Raw genomic sequence first — 19902 nt, 5'->3', positions numbered from 1 at the left:
GCTCTTTGGGATTATGGCCTAAGTTCATTTACAAATTCCACACTCAACTCCATAGGTTTACAATTGTACCTATGGTCTTAGAATACCATCTTACCACTGGTTTTCGTTACTTTACAGATAGATCTAGGCTTCTTTGGACTAGACTCCTTCAACTAGTGCTCTGAGCTATCTTGAGCTCTAGCTTGCACCAACTCCCTCATAATTATGTTAACTATCTCTGGAACTCCTTCTTCTGTCTTCAGCACACATCAGACATCAGCAATAGCTTGATCATTTGATCTCTTTGCTGTTCTCTAGCTCTGTCTCTTTGCTCTTGGCTCTCGGCTCTGGCTCTCATCTTTGGCTCTTGGCTTTTGGCTCTCGGCTCTAGCTCTCGGCTCTTGGCTCTTGGCTCTTGGATCTCAACTCTATCTCTCAGCTCTGGTTCTCAACTCTTGGCTCTCGACTATTTGGGAAATCACCCCTTTACTATCACCCCAACCTTTGGTGGCTTCTCGACTTTCATGAGCTTCTGGTTTCACTTGACCTCCAAGAAATCCTCTGTTAATTATGTTCTATGTGTATTTGTAACCATTTGGTTACAGTCCTCTAACACCTGGAAACCTTACTGTTTCACAAAAGAATTAGTTTGCAATTGGAATGAACCGGGAGGAACAGGAAACCCGGTTGTTTGGCCTTCCTGTGCAGAAATCTCGAAAATACCCAAATAACGGAATACACAGGTAGAACACATCATGAGCTGTTTAACCAAAACTCAAAATATATGCAATCGCACCTATAAACCCATCGGGTCCATCTTGTCATCGCAAATCACAATCGCACAGGTGGGAGGTCCAAGTCCATGGACTTAACACAATAGCGATGCGATATTCCCCGTTAAATCTCCACCGTCTGATTGAGCTCGCGATCCATCGGCCAGGATGCGATTGCGTCATTACTCATCGCACTATCGCAAGTCGCTTGTTGCGTATAAATGACCCTTTGTATTTGTTACAATCCCTATCGCCGATCGCCGATTACATTGTCATTTTGCAATCGCATTGTCCAATGGCCTGGGGTCTGAATAACATCCCATAGCTAGCTCTGATGTGATATACATCGCCGATTGCTGCTTGCCGCCGATCGCAATCGCTCTATCGACTTGCCCGGTTTCGATATCGCATGGCAGCCTACCTCGGATGCGATATGTCGGAGATCGCAATCAGGGTTCTTTAACGCCTATTGTTCCACCCTTTAATATTTCTAATGCGATTATTTAAGGAGCCCTTATTTCTCTTAAGTCCCATTTAATAAGAAAATGCCTCCTTTTCAACAGACATTAGGCAATTTCGTTTTTACAATAACTTCTTCATCCGAAGTCCATTTTAGCCCATTCAAATTGCGTTAGATTAAGAATGAATAGATCTACGCAATGAGACTATTCCCAAGAGCATCCTTTGACTTTCATTTTCCTATGTGAGAAAGATTTTTAGACTTAGAAGTCTATTTTAGATCCATTTTGGATCATACAATTAGGTGCACTAGTTGAGTTTATTTTGAGTTGTAATTAATTAATTCAGTTTAACTAATTTAAAGTTAGTTAAACTAGTTCAAAATGATGGAGGAATTAGTGGGAGGTATAGTAGTGTGGTGTTGCCTGCAATCCATTGGGGTTTTTCCTACATTCGAGTGTGGTGATTCCTGAAGTACAGTGGGGTGTTGCCTAAAGTGCAGTGTGGTGTTTCCTGAAGTGCAGTGTGGTAATGCCTGCAATGATCAACGAGTAAACTGAAGATTCACTCATAACTAACTCATGCATGTCAAATTAAAGAAAGAACCATATGAGATTGGATTTCAGGAACAATGTACTGTCAGTTATAAAATCATCTAAATTAAAACAATGGTGCATGCAAATAGAGGAAGGCATTTGAGGATTGTGCAATTCATAATTGAGGATTTTTCTCAATTAAATAGGTAATAATTCCTTGAGGAACAACGCAAGGAAATAGATACTTGGGAAAGAAAGTATTTGGCTATGTATTGGATTGAGCTTGTCTGGGAAGAAGTGAGATAGATACAAATAGTGCAGAGGATTCTCGGGCTTGAGAAAATCAATTTAATCTTATCAAATTTTCTTATTAATGCAATATACAGATAACAAGGGTTTTTAGCTATGGATTTACCAATGAAATCATTGTCTTATGTGTGATTGAATTCTTTCTCTTATATTCTTTATGATTTCATCAATCAATTATTGTTTCCACTGATGCGTAGAGTAGATTCAAGTCTATTGTTTTAGCATATTACAACTAACAATTTGAATATACAAGGAAATTCTACATATATATAATCTTGGTTCATGGTGGAGGGTTCTAGGAACTGAATTTGCAAGGGCTACCCACTGACGACAGACTTCTATGAATGTCCAAGGGGTGATGTAGCCCTGCTGTGAAGGTTCAGTTGATGGTGGAGTGGTGTGGATGGAAACAGGGAGGGGTGGAATTGAAGGAAAAGGATGAAGGGTTAATGATACTGGATGGATGGTGGTGGTGAGTGTCTGGGTAATTATTGGTCCAGTGGACATTAGTGAACTTGACTCCAACAATAAAGACAACATGGATGTGGGGGTGACTTCTGCATTGGTAACTGTTGTGATGGATTAGATAACAGAGTCAACCTCCATATCCATTTCCATTCCTAGCAGTGTTCCAGAGGGTATGGTCTTTGAAATGGTGGCGGATGTGTAAGTTTTGTGTAACGATGGGTTGTGCGAACTAAGTGACGCAACTGAGGTGGAGGGTGGAATTTATTCAACAATGGTTGATACAATATGTGATTGGGGTTCTTCCAGAGTAAGATCTATAATTTGGCTAGCAAGGATCATTTTCTCCTTTTTGGACCCAACGAGAGGTTTTGTAGCTTTTGGACCATGGGGCTTTGGGATTGTTAGTTTAGACTGGGAATGGGGCCTTACAACTGGAAGTGCAACAATTAGAGGAGTAGTAACCATCAGATCCTGCTTTCTTAAACCATGAAATTTAACAAAGGTAGGAAACAAACCTTCTGAGATTCTGATGTTGGCAATGGTTTCTTTCAGAGAGCTCATTTTTTCTCGAACTTCTTGACAACAGGTTGTAGCTCCTCTTCGGCCAACCGCTTCCTTGAGTCTACAGATGTTTCTCTGGGTATTGGTTGGGGCACCATCCCTTCAAAGAAATAGATGTGCTTTCCTTCTCAAACCTCCCCTATAATGCCTATCCATGAGCTAACCTCTCTATGAAATGCTTCGGCAGTCATCATAAACTTTTGGGGTCTCATATGGAATGTGTGGGAGTGGACATAGTGCGGCCTTATCCATGTGTTGTTGTGACTAATACCAAACCATATTTCTGATGAGTAATCATCAAGCAACAACTTTGGGATCCTTTCTGCAACCTTGATGACTTCCAACATTTTCTTGTACCATCTGATGAAGGAAGCCTCGTTAATTTCCTTGTTGCTTGGGTCCCTCAAGGTTCGCCAGGGTGTGTACTTGAGGGTAAGAGGTTGGTCTTTTGTGATAGGAGCCAACTCTCGACCCTTTGGTGGGAACCATTTCCACATAGCCAGAGAAACAACAATGCATCCATAAATGAAATGAATCGCCTACTTGTAGAGGTACTCATAGGCTTCGAACAATTCTTGGACAAGGAACTTGCACCAGTTTAGTGGTGCACCCTCTACGTAGTGCTCCGCAACCGAAATCGTATCAAGCATGCACTCATTCCTGGAAAAACGACACATAAGGTTCCTTGCAATGATGTAGCTTGTGAACTTGATATTAGGGTTGTTGATTGACTCTAAAAGTGATCCCTTTTCTCCTCTATGTGTGTCATACTTGTTGTTGTAATCATCCTTTCTGATCTTCTTCGCTCTCTTGGAGGTTGTCTGGAATGCAGTTGATATAACATTCCCAGCCTTTGATGATCCAAATTTATGTAGGAACACAACAAAATACATATATACACATAAACATAGAGATGGAGCTGAAATAAAACTTCATTTCATTAATATCAAAGAACTGAAATATGCTTACATAGAGAAATGGAAATAAACTAGCTCGGGTGATGGTAGCTTATATTTGAGAAGAGATGTAGTGGCTACATGGCTTAGAACTATGTTACAATGAGACTCAAAGGCTTATTTATTATTTAGAAACAATGGAAAACCATAAACATCAAAAAACCTAACCCTAGGATATGAAGCGCCAAAACTGTGGGCCTCGTTTGGGTAAATTGGTACATCAACTTCTCGGGGTCGTAACTTTGTCATATGATCTCCGTTTGGCTATCATAATACATCATTTCAAAGATTTCAAAGAGGAGGCTAAAAAAAAAACAAGTTTACTAGTTATGGACTTTTCTAGTCTCTCAATTTTCCCTAAAAACGTCTTTTAGTCCCTCAAAACGACTCCAGAAGTTTAGGACCTGAAAAGCTACCAAAAATAGTAATTTGTGCTACAATTAAGGAAAATGAAAAGAAACAACAGTGGGGGTCTAAGTGGAATAGGCGGTGGCCACCAATATCCACTTGAATCAATCATCCTCCTTAGGAAGCAATGGTCCCCATTGTGTTGAGTGCCTCCATGAGATGGTGAAACTTTTGCTAAACTTGGTCCCCGATGAGCCACTTCCCTTGGTGAAGGAGTTGTCTAGGTTTGACAAGCCAATACAGTTAGATCTTTTGTTGGCTAGTTTTCTTGATATGCGTGTCCATGATCTGATCAGTTGTGGTCAGTTCCATGCAGACTGAGTTTAACTCTGTTGGTGTGAGTTGTTCTGCAATATCTAATGTTTCCAGTAATGGTGGAAAGTATGGTCGAAGGCAGTCCACATTAAACATTGGGTGTAGCCCAAGGAATGGTGGAATGTTGAGCTTGAAAGTATTGTCCCCGACATCCTTAGTGATGGTGTAAGGGCCATATCAGAGTGGAAAAAGCTTGCGGTGGGGCCCAATGAGGTGCTCCTACAAATTTAACCAAAATTTGTTGCCCACCTTGAACTTGTTTGGCACTTGATGCTGATTATGACGCTACTTGTACTTAACATTGGATCTGTCCAATATGTCATGGACCTTCTGGCGGATGTAATGAATATGCTTAATGAAGTTGTTAGCCCTATTAGCTTCGGACTGGACATGAGTCGAATCTACCTGAGTAGTTGCAAATGGTATGACCACATCAATGGGACAATGTGGCTAGAATCCCGACCCCACCTGAAAGGGGTTATGGCCATTTGAGCTATGGAGAGCTATGTTGGAAAAAGGGGAGGCTATCATCCCATGTGTGTGGATGCTTTGAGTTGTACATACGTAGAATGTGTATGATCATCTTGTTGATGACCTCTGTTTGGCCATCAGTTTTGGCATGGAAATTCGTGGACTAAGTGAGCATGGTATCTAGCATCGACTAGATACTTGACCAAAATGTGCTTAGGAACCTATTATCCTGATCTAAGATAATGGATTGTGGGATCCAAAAGTGTACTCACACTCACTCATTCAAAAAAGGGCTTAGCAATGACTTCTGTTATGATACTCTTCTTACATGCTTCCACAATGGCCATCTTAGAGAATCTTTCGACAACCACGAAAACAGAGTCATTTTCATGCTTAGTAGAAGGAAGGTCGACATGTAATCCATGGAGATGGATTCCCAAGGTCAACTAGGAGTAGGAAGAGGAGTGTAAAGGCCTTGCTTCTTGATGGTTGGTTTGACAATGGCACAGGGAATGCAATATTTGATGTACTTCCCAACATCGTGTGGAAGGTTCAGCCAATAAAAATACTTCTATAGCACTGCCACTATTTTCTCTACCCCGAAATGTCCAACAACCCAACTGTAGTGTGCCTCCCAAATAATCTTGGAACACTTGCTTGAAGGAACACAAAGGTGTCCCAGGTGGCATAACAGTTCATCCTGGAGGTGAAAATTTGGAACTTCTTTCATTCTAGGAGTGTTACATAGTATGTGTTTCCGAATTTTGGATTTATCTTGTAAAGATTCGGCCACCCCATAGTCTTGTGCCCACAAGAGTCAAGCACAGTGGTCAATGACATGGCCAGCGGTTGGCTGAGGCAGTCTGCAACATTGTTGGTGCTGCTCTTCTTGTACTTATTGTTCAAATGGAACTATTGTAGGTATGTAGACCATTTCTAAGGGCGATCATTTCACAATTTCTCCTGTGTCTCTACGAACTGCAAGGATCGGTGGTCTGTGTGTATAACCATTTCCTTTCTGAGAATGTAATTCTTCCATTGTCGACAGGTGTGCATAATGGAATACATCTACTTTTCATAGGTGGGATAGTTTCTAACTATGTATGAAAGTGTCTCACTGTGATATGTCACGGGATGCCCCTGCTGAGAAAGAACTGCACCAATAGCATAAGGGAGGCATCTATCTCAATCTCAAATGGTTGTTGTAGGTCTGGTAATGTGATCACTGGTATAAAGTAGAGGCGATGCTTCAACTTGACAAATGGCTTCTGTTGGGATTCGGGCCAAAATAAATTTGCTTTTACTCCTCCCTTGGTGACTTGACTCAAAGGCCAAGTGATATGAGCTAACCCCAACACAAACCTACGATAGAAGTTGGAAAGACCCAGAAAGTTGTGAAGCTCTGTTTGAGTGGTTGGGGCAGGCCAATCCCGAATTACTTCTATATTGGCTGGGTCCACATGCACACCCCACTCATTAATGATGTACCCCATATATTGAACCTGGGTCATACCAAAAGTGAATTTTTCCAAATTGGCACACAACTTGTGTTGCTGCAAGGTTTGGAGGACCTGTCAAATATGGTGGAGGTATTGTTCCCAAATTTGAATGAAGATAAGAATGTCATCCAAATACTACACCACGAATGAGTTAGTCAAGGGTCGCAAGATGTCGTCCATCAGCCTCATGAAATTTGCGGGGGAATTCGTCAACCCGAAAGGCATGGACAGCCATTTGAAACGGCCCTTCTTGGATTTAAAGGCAGTGTTCCACACATCAGAGGGTTCGATTGGTAGCTAGTGATAACCATACTTAAAGTCAATCTTGCTGAAATATATTTGGTCCCCTTGAGCTAGTCCAAAAGGTCATCAATCCGTGGGATTGGATACCTATTTTGGAGAGTGATCTTGTTCAATGCCTGATTGTAAATACAAAGTCTCCAGGTGTTTTCCTTCTTTTGTACCAACACAATCGGGCATCCGCGGGGCAATGAACTTGACTGGATGTTCCCTTTCTACAAAAACTCCTAAATCTTCTTCTTGATTTCATCATTCTTTAGAAAACAACATCAATAGATCAGTCCGTTGGGTAGTGGCACACCTGGGCTCAGATCGATGGGGTGCTTCACCAGACATTGTAGAGGTAGCCCTATGGGTGAGGTGAAGATGTCCTCGTACTCTTCCAAAACCTTGTCCATCTTCTGTTATTGTGTGGAGGAGCCCTGTCTAGATGTTGTGGCCACAATCTTCTTCTTTCCCTAAGGGCGAATTATAAGGAAAACAAATTTCTCAGTTTGGAAAATGATCTTACTGCATTGCTTCACAGTGATCAAAGAAATGGTGGTAGGCAGTGCTACCTCCGGTACACTATACAACTTATTTCCCAAAGTAATAATAAGAGTGTGAGACCGAGACTCATACACAACATGCCTCTTCCACAAGTAAAGTTGGCCTAATAATACATCACAAACTTCATGAGGAGAAACATCACACAATACCTAATAAGTGAAGGGCTTGATGTTGTAGGGAAAGTGACACAGTTGGTTGACACAAAGATATCTCCCTTGGTGAAGCCACCCAATGGTGTATGACTATAAGTGTGGTGTGGTTGGAAGGCCCAACCACTTCTGCTTCATGACCTCTACTGAAATGAGGTTCTTTTGTCTCCCGTTGTCAACAATGAACTACAATGGAGAACCCTTCACGCATATCTGTGGGTGGAAGAGTCGCTTCCCCTCCTCTATATCTTCGGGCTCATCCTTCTAGATCTTGGTGGTGGCGACAGTGGCACTAGGCTCCGCATCAATAATCTGCTTCCCTTTGTCACTCCCCTTATTGGTTTTTGACTCAGAGTCGAAACATGCATTTGATTCGGAAGCCTTCAACTTGGCCACTAGTGACTAATTGGATCGACACTCACTTGTGTTGTCAGTGGGGCTCTTATGGAACTCACACCATTTTATCGTGTCCTTCTTTGTCTTCATGGTGTTGTTCTATTCTTACAGCTTCGATGGGTTTTCCTGGTTTGCCTTCCTTTGTTTTGCGGTTTGGGGGCGCCTTTACTTTGATTCAGATTTGAAAATGGAAAGTATCACTTATTTTGTTTAAATTTATGCTCGATCCTTATAGTGTATCGATAGGTGGCGCCAAGCGAGGAGATGTCCAAGAACACCATCTCATTTTGGATGAACTTATGTAGGAAGCCACGATACTTGAGTACCAAATGCCTCTCAGAATCCTTGATACCCAGCTTCATGCGAATGGTATGGAAAACATTTATGAACTCTAACACATCTTGGTCCCTTCCATGCCGCAGCGTGGTCCACTTTGTGTATTTATCTAGCTCCCGACAGGGTAATATTGTTCCTTGATGGCATCTAAAAAGGAATTACAAGTGGGTGAGGCCGAAAACAATGAAGATTCCCTCCTGTCCTTTTGTTCACAATAGGTTTTCCACTAGTCCTTGACATGTGGGGTGGCTTTGAGGAGTGCAAAAGTAATATTTTCCTGACTGGAAAAGTCATGAACTGAAAAATATCCTTCCAACATATTTAACTATATATCTACGGTGTCTACATCTAGCTGACCTTCAAATATGCGAATGTCAAAGTTAACTTGTGCCTTAAAAGGATTGGTACCTCCAGAGTGGCTACTAGATGAATATGCATAGTCTATGTGTAGCCGCCGAAGATTCTAGGAAAATTTATCCATCATTGCATTCCTTTGTCACTCGAGGGCTTCCTCAATCATTATTTTGAAAGGATCTCCTGCCCCCCTTGTCTTTCTTTTCTTCCTCCACGGAGGTTGGTCTTGTAAAGGTTCAATCAGTTCGAGCCCTAACTCCTTATACCTTGAACTCGTTGGGGAATTTAAAAGGAAAATAGAGAAAGAGTAGACCACTCTGACACCACTGGTCTCAAATTACGTTGGAAGAAAACAAAATACAAATATACACATAAACACATAGATGCAGCAGAAATAAAACTTCATTTCATTAATATCAAAGAACTAAAAGATGCTTACTTACAGAAATGAAAATAAACTAGCTCGGGCGATGGTAGCTTATCTCTGAGAAGATATGTGGTGGATATATGCCTTTGAACTGTCATACAATGAGGCTCAAAGACCTAGTTATTATTAAGAATCAATGGAAAATCCTAAACATCCAAAAACCTAAGCCTAGGAGATGAAGTGCCAAAACTGTGGGCTTCATTTGGGTAAATTGGTATATCAAATTCCTAGGGTCGTAACATTGTCATATGATCTCCGTTTGGCTATGATAATACCTTATTTCAGGGATCTCAAAGAGGAGGTTGAAGAAAAATAGGACAACTGGTTTGGGACTTTTCTTGTCTCTTGATTTTCCTTAAAAACGTCTTTTAGTCCCTCAAGATGACTCTGGAAGTTTAGGACCCGAAAAAATGCCAAAAACAGTAAGTTGTGCTACAATTATGGAAACTAAAAGGAAATAGCAGTGGGCGTCCAAGTGGAATAGGTGGGTGGAAATAAATTTCCACCTAATGCCAAAAATAGTAAGTTGCGCTACAATTATGGAAACTAAAAGGAAATAGCAGTGGACGTCCAAGTGGAATAGGTGGGTGGAAACAAATATCCACCTAGATTAGTCCCCCCCCCCTTAGGAAGCAATGGCCCCCATTGCATTGAGTGCCTCCATGAGATGAGGAAAATTTTGCTGAACTTGGTCCCTAGTGAGCCACTTACCTTTGTGCATGACTTGGCCAGCTTTGACAAGCCTATACAGTTAGATCTTCTTTTGACAAGTGTTCTTGGTCTACGTAATCTGATCAGTTGTGGCATGTTCCATGTAGTCTAGATTTAACTCTATTGGTATGAGTTGTTTTGCAATGTTTAATGTGTAATGGCAGAAAGTATGGTCAAAGGAAATCCACATTGAACATTAGGCGCAGGCCAAGGAATGAGAAAATGCTAAGCTAGAAAGCATTGTCCCCTATTAGCCTTAGTGATTTTTTAAGGACTATATCGATATGGGTGAAGCTTTCGGTGGGCCCAATGAGGCGCTCCTTCTGCAAATGTAACCAAACTTTGTTGCCCCCCTGGAACTTGTGTGGCACTCGATGTTGATCATGACACTACTTGTACTTAGCATTGGCTTTGTCCAATATGTCATGGACCTATTGGTGGATGTGTTTAATGCGCTCAATGAAGTTGTCAATGCTGTCAGCTTTGGACTATACATGATATGAATCTTCCTGAGTAGCTGCAAATGGTATGTCCACATCAATGGCACATAGTGGTTAGAATCCAAACCCCACTTGAAAGGGGTTGTGGTTGTTTGAGCTATGGAGAGCTTTGTTATAATTGTGATGGACATAGCGGAGGCTATCATCCCATGTGCATGAATGCTTCAAGTTGTACATAGGAAAAAAATTTACGATCATCCTGTTGACAACCTCTGTTTGGCCATCGGTTTTGGGGTGGAAAGTCATGGACTTAGTGAGCTTGGTATCCAACATCAACCACTGACTTGACCAAAATGTACTTAAAAACCTGTTGTCCGATCTGAGATAATGGATTTTGGGATCCCAAAGTGTACCCACACTCGTTCAAAGAATATCTTAGCAGTGGCTTCTGCTGTAATACTCTTCTTACAGGTTGCCATAACGACCATCTTAGAGAATCTGTCAACGACCACGGAAACACAGTCATTGCCATGCTTAGTAGAAGGAAGGCCCAGCATGTAATCCATAAAGATGGATTCCCAAGGTTGACTAGGAGTAGGCAGAGGAGTTTATAGGTCTTGTTTCTTGATGTTTGGTTTGTAAATGGTGTAGGCAGTGGAGGATCTGATGTACTTCCCAACATATTGTTGAAGGTTCGGCCAATAAAAATACTTCTACAAAATTGCCACTATTTGCTCTACCCTGAAATGTCTAATGACTGGATTGAAGTGTGCCTCCCAAACCATATTGGCACACTTGCTTGAAGGAACACAGAGGTGTTCCAGGTGGAATAACAATGCTTCCTCGAGATGAAAATTTGGAACTTGCTTACCTTGCAAGAGTGTCTGGTATGTGTTACTGATTCCGAATCACTCTTATAGAGATGCGGCCACCCTACAGTTTCGTGCCCACAAGAGTCGAGCACTTTGGTCAACACCATGACTAGCAGTCGACTGAGGAAGTATGCAACATTGTTGGTGCTTCCCTTCTTGTACTTAATGTTCAAATGGAACTGTTGCAGGTATGTCGACCATTTCTGATGGTGATTATTCCGCAACTCATTAGGGGAATTTTGAGGTCTAAAATGGGCCTCCTAAGAAAAATGTACAACAAAAATAAACTTTATAAGAACCAATAGGATTCAAGATGATGATGTCAACCATGGGGGATGATTCACCATTTTTTGAGTAGAAAAGTAAAAAGATTAAAAAATAATAAAATAATAAAACTACTTTTTCAACTTATCTCCCCAAGGTTTACTCAAATTTCGAGCAGGATTACTCGTTGCATGAAAAATTTAATTCCTCATCCAAGGAGTACCCATGTTGCATGCTTTTGATGGACCTTGCTACATGAAAAATGAGAAATACATGAAAAATGTGATTGCAATCACGTTTTTGACGTATTTTTCATTTTTCATGTAGTTGGGTCCATCAAAAGTATGCAACATGGGTACTCCTTGGACTAGGAATCAAATTTACATCCAATGAGTATTGACGCTCGAAATTTGAGTAAACCCATAGGGAGATAAGTTGAAAATTAGTTTTTCCTTTTTCCCTCGAAAATTTGATGATGTAATCTAATCTTATTTTATTATTTCCACTATTATTTTATAATTTCCTTAGGAGGCCCATTTTGGACCTCAAAATTCCCCTAATGTCCCTGTGTTTGTATGAAATGAAAGGGTCTGTGGTCTTTGTGGATGACCATTTTGTTTCCCAGAATGTAGTGCTTCCACTGTCAGCGGGCCTACACATTGGAATACATCTCTTTGTCATGGGTGGGATACTTTCAAACTATGTCTGAAAGTGTCTCACTATGATATGCCACGGGATGCCCATGTTGAGTAAAAAATGTGCCAATAGCATAGTCATAGGCATCTTTCTCGATCTCAAATGGTTGTTGCAAATCTGGTAATGTAAGCATTGGTGCAGAGAAGAGGTGATGCTTCAACTTGAGAAATGCCTTCAGTTGGGATTAAGGCCAAAAGGACTTGCTTTCGATCCTCCCTTGATGACTTGACTCAAAGGCCAAGTGATATGAGAGAACCCCAACATGAATCCATAGTGGAAGTTGGAAAGACCCAGAAAGATGTAGATCTCTGTTAGAGTGGTTGGGGCTGGCCAATCCCAAATGACTTGTATCTTGGTTGGGTCCACGTGCACACCCCGCTCATCAATGATGTACCCCATATATTGAACCTGGGTCATACAAAAAGTGAATTTCTCCAAATTGGCACATAACTTGTGTTGTCGCAGGATTTGGAGGACATGTCGAATATGGTGGAGGTGCTCTTCCCAACTCTAGCTAAAGATCAGAATTTCATCCAAATACACCACCACAAATCAGTTAGTGAAGGGTCACAAGATGTTGACCATGAGCCTCATGATATTTTCGGGGGAATTCATGAACTCGAAAGGCATGACTAACCATTCAAAAAGGCCCTCCTTGGATTTGAAGTTAGTGTTCCACACATCAGAGTGTTCTTAAGATCTCAAAGAGGATGAAAACATTAGTTATAGGAATCCATTTTGGACCATTTTTGCCAACAATAGCTTGGTCGGGTCACTTCATTTGGTAGTTGATGTCATAAACCACATAATTCTCATGTGAGTGTAGAATTAGTGGTGGGAAGAATGTTATTTAGCTCTCACCTCCTCATTGTGTGGCCAAATAAAGAGATTCACTCATAACCTTATCCATTGGTCATATAGGTCTATTTGTAACTATGAACTTGTGGGTCACAAACTTGGGATTTATGTTCTACGAGAGAGTGCCCTCAATTCCACCATTTTCTTAATTTTTTATAATAAAATTCAATCCAAAGAACTTGATTCATATATATTTATTATCTAGGAAAATTTAGGTGTAGGAGGATTTTGGGCAAGTGAGACCAACTCTAAGTTAATTTGGGTCATCAAAACGAAATCACAGATATGATGATTTGCGCTATCATAGTGGAAGAATGTGATTGGAAAGTTAATTTATTAAATCAACTAGTGGTGCTTCTATTTGATGAAAATGTATTTATTATTTTATTGGATATAAAACATCAGGGTATCTTTTACAGATTTAGGAACCTATAACATGATTTCATTCATGTGGACTAGATCATTGAATTAAAACATGAATAACCCCTTTATTATACTTCAACTATTATATTAGTGCCATCCATGTAGCTCTTTGGCCACTCAAACATTTTTTTTTTAATGAATACCTCAAAGGAACTGCCCTAACAACATAATGCATAATGGAGCCTACACTTAAAGGGTTGCATAGATTATCACATTAAAAATCAGAAAATTCAATATTAGAACAATAATCATGACTTTGTGATACAACTTTATACCAATATTTTGAAGAGCCTTTTATGCCATCAATTTTGAAAACTACTTGGATGTTTCCTAAGATAAAACATATTAGAAATGTAGAGGATTAAGCCTAACTTAAACAAATATTTATTAGACACATTAAAGGGAATGGAATAATTTTTTCTCCTAGTTCTCTAGTAAAATTGTTAAATCATATCATAATGATATATCAATTTCCTTATGATTAAGTAAAATAGAGATCATGCATTTTTTTAACCTATAACCAGAAGAATTTATATAAAGTAAGAAATTTAACAAATCTCACAATAAGACATATGAGACATTTTCCCATATTAACTAAAAACAAATTTAGAAAAATATCAAACTCTTACAATTTTTACATATCTCATTAAAAAATTTAAGTGTATTTACAAAAATATATAAAATAAATAATCAACATAAACCCATTATAATTTAATTACATAATTAAAAATATTATTATATCTCCATATTTATGAAATAATTAACTATATTTAAAGAAAAATATAATAAACAATCACCCTAATTACCACAACACACATATATATCCAGTATATAGGCTCCTCCAGCCAGGGCCAAAACCTCTCACCTCTTGCGAGGAAAACCAAATCAAAATTATTCTTCTAGATCTTCAATTGATGAGTACCAAGACCATTACAAAGAATCTTGACTCTAGTATCCTTCCAAGAACCTTTTCACCAAACTTGATACTTTGCCTCTTCCTCTGTTCTGCCTTTCTCACACTACTTTCCTCGACTTCTTCTAGAGAAACTCAGTCTCTATCCTTCTTATTGCTTCTCCCTGACTTCCCAAAGAATCTCAGTTTCTAGATCTTTACTTTGACCTCCTAGAAGGGTCTTTCTTTAGCTTCCCTAACTTCACACTTCCCAGAAGATTCTACTGCACAAACATTGCACTGCCCCAAAAGATTTTGTTGCCTAGAAGAAATTTTGTTGTCCCAGAAGATTATGTTGCCTAGAAGAAACTTTGTTGTCCCATAATAAACTCTTCTTGTCTTTTTATAGCCCAGAAGAAACTTTGCTTTTCTTTCTTTCGTACTCCTCTTTCAACTCCTTCTTTGCTCTTGCTTTTTACCCTATCTTCACACTTCTTCTTATCTCAAGTAAGTTGAGTTTCTTGTCTTCAAATGGATGATGAGTTAAGCTATATATACACCTCTTTCGTTGCCTTTTAGGCCGAATTGAAACCTAGAGTTAGGTCGACTTGATCTAGAAAATTCCTTATCGTTTGTAGGCCAACTGTTGGGATGGGTTCCATTGGGTCAATTTTGGGCCAAAAGCCCAAGTTTTGGGACCAAAGCGCAAGTTTTGATGTATAAAAATGTAAAGTCTCCTTAAATTGTGGTTGTGGAGGGCGTAGTTAATTAAAGAGTCAAAAAGTGTTTTACCCTCTTTTATGTAAGTTGAGTCGATTTTCTGAAGATCTACCCATGGTCCATGGACCATGGGATTGTATAAATAAGTATGCCTTAGAGAGTCTAAGGGAGGATAACGATGACAGAGATAAATGTAATGGATTAATAGAAGGAAGATCGTAGAAGTCTTAGGGGAGGAAAAGCCTCTGTAGCTCAATGTGCAGAGGCCTAGGGTAGAGTCCGTAGCTGAGTGCACGAACCCCTGTAGTTGAGTGCGTAGGGAAGTCTTGAGTCTGTAAGCTTAACTGAATATCAATAAAGAAGATTATTACAGAAATTCTTATGTTTTGTCTCTTTACTTTTGTTATGTATGAATTCGCTTTATGCTATGATGAATAATGGTTGTATGAAATAATGATGTATTGATGCACGAATTTACTTGAGTTATATTGTTATTTGAACACAATTGATGTTAAGTGCTTACATGAAGATTATATCATTATATGTTAAAAATATCGAACACTTAAATAGATTTGAGTAAAAACGAGGTTAAGAGTAATCTATGATGTGCGTAAGTAGTTGATTAGCCTGTTCAGGGTCCACAAATGCCAGTCGTCAAACTTCGCAGAGGTCTAGAGGTTGATTGAAGGAAGTTATATTGATAAGCCATAAAGGCTTATCGATTTGCGTGAAGGCAGATCTAGGGCACAAAACGAAATCACGTTGATCTCTGGGTGTAGAAACTTCGTTCCAGCATCCCCCCATACTGCTCTGGGTGAGACTTCAGTCCATGCTCTGCGGATTGATGCCGAAAGGGCCAATAGTGTAGGGATTTATTTGGCGCAACTAACTCTGAACCTGGGTTAGGACGCACTAAGCCAAAAAATGGTCCCGTTGTCGGGACCGGGATTTGCAAAAAGAGATGTGTGATGTCGCATCAATGGAATCCAACAAGGAAAGAGATTAAGAAGTGGTTGGATAGAAAGATCCACGAATTCGTGGCGCAAGAAAATAGAAATCCAGGCCTGACAAAAGAAAAGTGGTTGGATAGATATCTATACACGGCGATACACGAGATTTTCTTCTACACCTTCTCGATCAAACTATACGAGTGAATCGCTAAATTGGAAGACGACCAAGGTAGGTGGAGGCTTAACGGTCCGATAGTGTGGACCCTAGAGCTAGTGCGAAGGTTGGAAGCTTCTGAAGATAAGATCGTGTGTGCTGTTGATCACTGGCTTGATCGATTCATAGGAGGATTTGTGACAGAATTAACGATCGATACCTCAGTCAGCTATAGTGAAGAAGAACGACACTTCTTCAAAGGACCGCGAGGTAAGTATTTGAGATCTTTGAATATTTGGATTAAAATTCTCTTGTGTGAAAATTAGGTTATTCCACTGCCTTGATGTTTGGATGTACGCAAAGTGGATGATTATTTAGAAATCAGGAAAGAGCAGGTCCTGAATATAGCCCATTGATAGAAACTCCTTCAAGTGACGATGAGGGAGTGGTACAAGCCTCACTGTGAAGCGTTGTTTAGTTGATAAGACAGGGTTTTCCATGGATACCTCATCCACCCACACTACCCCCGCCTTCACCTTCACAGAATATGCTTTCATCCACACCACCACCACCTTCGTTGCTGTACAACATGTCAAATACGATGAAGTTATCGGTTTTCAAGGGCTTAGGAAGTGAGGATCTAGATCAGTTTTGGTTTGTTGCGGAGGTTGAATGGACAACACAACAAATTATGGATGACAATATAAAGAAGGCGCAGTTGGTTACCACTCTACAGGATCGTGCGCCAACATGGTACATTAAGTACTGCACCAATAACCCGTTGGCATCATTACCAGACACTCAAACTACTCTGAACAAAGAATTTGGTAGTCCCAAGTATGAATTGCGATCAGCATTTGGATTCAAGGAAATCATGATTAGGCCTAGAGAAATGCCCTGGGAATTAGATCAAAGATTGAAGTGCCAGATATGCAAAGCTAATATGAATCTCTTAGATAGTTAGCACCGCGAATGGTTTGTAGCCTTGCTCTTGCCCCACCTAAGGGTTGCATTATCACAGCAAAAGATAGGAACTCAGGCGAAAGCCCTGGAAATGGTGATGAGGTTGCATGAAATTCCTATTCAGGATGCTTTTTTGGGGGTTCAACAAATCCATGCAAAGTTGCAGAACCTTTGCTTAGAGTTGCAAAGATTGAAAAAGGAAAAAGCAATTCAACTAGAGGTGCGCGAAGAAGTTTGGTGTCTCAAGTGTAAAAACCAGGGGCATGATAAAGATCATTGCCTTGTCTTCACAAATTACATCACAAGAGGGGGACCTATGCCTCTAAGGCAAGAAGCTCCAGTAGGACCAAGTATAAGGCCCGCACTATGGAGCACTATTTGTCAAGTAGCAGGAAAACATGTCATAGATAATTGTCATTTGATGTTGAAGTTTGTACGGACCCCACAATAATTATTTAGCGATTTATGTAAATCTGTGTGCCATGATGAGCTTTATTGTCGCAGCTATGAATTAATGATGGAAAAAACACCCGCGTATCTGTTAAAATTGGAAACTAGGGCCAAACTCCATGTGGGTCACCTTATTCATGTCTGATAATATTTTTCCTAGATTCCTCTCGTTGAGAGGTGTAGGATTGATCTAAAGATCATCCGTTTCTGATAAGAATTTATCGAGATATGAACTTATTTTGATTATGGAATAATTATCAAGCTGATCAGCAACTCATGTAGGCTCAGAAGCCCAACAGACACATCTATTCATTATCAACATTTGTATATAAATACAGGAGGTCTTTTCCTCATTTGGACACTCACTCTCATCACATCTCTCTCTCTATCTCCTGCGCAGAAAAGAGGCTCTTCTCCTACTACGCAGAAAGGGACTCTTCTCTCACACATGTGGAAGGAAGGATGCAGAATTTAGGGCTGCAACTATAGATCGAAAGTTTGACTACCATTGACCATCAGACTCTCTCTGAAAATTGCATTGTAGGTGGAACTGACTCTCCTCAGAAGGCCGTACATTTTGGTGAAGGAATAAAGGCAATCCGACGGTCTGTTTGAAAGATATTGTTTGCCCTAGTTTAGTGTTGATCTAGGGTTTGCTGCTACTAATGCAAATCAGGTTTTTGTACTATTTCTATTTGCTGAATTATTGAAGATAAAAGAATATTTGATCAAAGGGTTTCCCCATATTGGGGTTTCTCCCTAGCTAGCTACCACATCTTGTGTCTCTTTTCTTGGCTTTTTTTGTGTCAATTGTTTAATGTTCTATCTGCACTTTACTTAATGTACATGTGATTACTAATCTATGGATAATAATAATAAAAAGAAGTAAACTGCTCTAAGCATAGAACATACCATAACTTAACATGGTATCAGATCTGAGGTGAAGACAAAACCCAAGCAAGAGCAAGAGAAATCACAAAGAGAATATTGGCAGGCTATCCTAAAATAATTCATGGGGTCCTCAATACACTTCCCTGCTGAAGACAAGCTCCATGAGAATTCTGACGACCACGGATGGAAGATGTCTCTCGATCTAACAGTAGAAGAACAGAAAGTGTTGGACCATGTGAGAGGCATAATTATTGAGCCTCCATCAAATGCATCTGCTGCTGCTAGGAACAAATGGACCAAGGGGGAAGTAAAAGCTAAGAAGATCATCCGGGACTCTATTGACAAACGTTTGGTGGCCTACATCTCTGATCTGAACACCTCCAAGGAAATCTATGATAGACTGGTGAGTTTATTTAAAGTTAATGATGCAAATCATGTTTTGTTTCTTAGAAATAAGCTGAAGGAAATTAAGAAGGGCAAAGATGAGAGCATGCAAGCATATTTCTTAAGAATCACCGAGATCAAGAACAATCTCCTATCTATTGGAGAAATTATTATTGATAGGGAAATGGCACTCTCAACCCTTGGAGGATTACCATCCGAATGGTACGTGTTCAAGACTACTCTTCTCAACGATAATGTAATTCCTGGTTTCGAGGAATTAATGGTAAGATGCATTCAAGAAGAAACAAGGATAGAAGAGCAAGAAATGCCCATGCCTAAAGGCCCTCCTGCTGCTTTTTCTTCTCATGCTAAAAAAAGAAATAATTCTGGGACTAAATCAAAAAAGGTTCGACCTAAGGGTGGAAGAAAAGGATGATGTTACATTTGCGATAAAGCAGGTCACTATGCAACGGAATGCCCTGATAGAAGGAACTCTCACTAGGACAAAGATCAAAATACCTCTCATGGCAATCAAAGGAATGGAAAATCTAATAGCAGAGGTAAAAGGAGTGCTGGAAATCAAGGAAGAGGACAACCATTCAAGAAGGCTAGAAATTCCAGGTATGAATCTAACACTATTGACAATAAACAAGATGAATATTATCTACTAGCTGCTCTATCTACCTCTGCTCCTCCATACTCGCTAGGAAACTGGCTTATTGATAGTAGTGCCTCAAGGAACTTCACTGGTTACAAAGAAGTTCTGCATAATCTGATAGAGAAAGAAACTAACCTGGAAATTGTCCTTGGAGATAATATGAAATATCCCGTGAAAGGTGTAGGAAATGTCTCTCTTAAATTGAATCTAGGTAATACGATCCACTTACAGGATGTATTATATGTACCTGACCTCAAAAAGAACCTGGTGTCCATCTCGGCAATGGAAGACAAAGGCTACAAGGTGACCTTCAGCGATGGCAAGGTACGTG

Source organism: Pinus tabuliformis, chromosome 8, assembly GCF_031772625.1.
Source record: "Pinus tabuliformis cultivar Carrire ecotype Pingquan chromosome 8, CPIR1, whole genome shotgun sequence".
NCBI lineage: Eukaryota > Viridiplantae > Streptophyta > Pinopsida > Pinales > Pinaceae > Pinus > Pinus tabuliformis.
The sequence above is the reverse complement of the archived record's forward strand: the minus strand, read 5'-3'. Positions refer to the sequence as shown.